This window comes from Lepeophtheirus salmonis, chromosome 6 (genome assembly GCF_016086655.4).
Source record: "Lepeophtheirus salmonis chromosome 6, UVic_Lsal_1.4, whole genome shotgun sequence".
NCBI lineage: Eukaryota > Metazoa > Arthropoda > Copepoda > Siphonostomatoida > Caligidae > Lepeophtheirus > Lepeophtheirus salmonis.
Window position 1 is genome coordinate 6,419,449 of NC_052136.2, and position 1,908 is coordinate 6,421,356.

The window sequence follows — 1,908 nt, forward strand, 5'->3', positions numbered from 1 at the left end:
TACTAATATAACTAAATATTAAGGGACCAGATGCAGAGCCTTTCTGTTACATAGGAATAATCGTTATTATTCCCTTGGGCTAAGAAACACCCTTAATGTTCAGCATGTTTTTATTTTATTTCGTTAAAACAATGACATTCTTCCTAGCATTCAAAAAATATAACTTCTTTATTACGGTCATTTTAGACAAAAATTGAATTGTATACATATAATATGTAGTTTCAAAATAAATACTATATATATATATATATATATATTAGAACTCTGTTGTTAAATTGATAATGACATAATAATAATTACTTGAAAAGTAGACGTGGAAAAAAATAAAATTTTTTTGTGTCGTTTTGAAATATAATTGTTCAAAAAAGCAAAAAGAAAAAAAAGTATTTATATATATATATATACAATTACAATACACATTTTTTATACCATTGTTATAAAGCTCATTACGAAAATTCTTTTTGGCCCAATATACTTTGTCTGGACTCCAAATATTAAGTTGGACTCTTCCTAAAAAGGAATCGTTTTTTTATTTTATTATTTCACTTTTTGTATTCAGAGAAAAACATAATTTGGTGTTCTATATATATATATACATTTTCTACATCCAAGATCTTTTCTTTATCTGAACGTAATTCGAGGAGTCTCCAATCCGTATGTACAATATGTATTGAGATAAGAAAAAAGATGCTCACTAAAACAATCTTATATTCCAAATGAATATGTTAAATGGGTCAATTTTCTTTTAATAGAGGTTTTTCATCATTCTTGGTTTTTTTATCCATCTTGCGCTAAATTTTATAAGACTGATATGGGAAATTACTGCTGTTAATTTGTATGTCAAAATTTGACGTACAAATGAAAGGACTTCAACCGTTATTACCCTATGTCAAATATCTATATCCAGCATCTTTATTCATTATTATATATCAGGCTCTAATATGTATTAATTATGTTATTGCACCATTGTATATTTTTAATTGCAAAGTGTACATAATAAATTATTTATTACATTTAGATGGATCATATATTTTTTTGCCAAATTAATTATCTTACTGATTTGATGTCCTTAATCGAACCAAAACAGAATTAATCAAACAAATCTAACCATTTCCAGGGATTTTTAGTAAGAGTGGAAACTTAATACTTGTGGTGGGATGTTTAAATTAAGAAAAATGTAATTTATCTAGAATCAAGAAAAGAGAACTTAAAACCAATTTGTAATATATGTTTAAATACTATATTTAACTATATTTTTTTATTCTTAACCAATAACAGCCTCGGCACGCCGGCGAAAATATTGGCAGCTCTTGACGTACTACGGTGTTATGATGGCAGCTCGGAGCAATTCCGAATTTGGATAAGAGGTGCGGTGTAAATTCTTCTCTAAGAGGTCACAAACTGTAAAATCTAGCGGGTTGAGGAAAAGGCTGCAAATGTGAAATTCCATTACATAATATGTGAAAATTACCAAAAATCCAAACTCAGCCGAATATAATAAATTGAATAGAGCTGGAATCAAAAAGGAACAAATATCAACTATGAGTCCCCAACATGTTATTACCCTCAATTTTAATACTATTTAGGATGTCAGTGAATTCACTTTATGGAGAATTTTCACTCACGTGATAAATTGCATCATAATTGAAGGAGACGGAAACTTGATATTTTTGCTACATAAAATGGACAATTTTATAATAGATCTTCATGAAACTTGATCAAATATCTTTAAGAATATAAATGAACTTAATACCTACATTCAATACTACTCAATACAAACGATAAACAATGATATTTGATTTTTTTTTAAATAATATCTTCTAAAAATGCCTAGATTTGTAAAGGTAGTTTTATTTTTTCTAATCGATTAGGGACAAAAAAAGTTGGCTAATTGGAAAATACATTTGA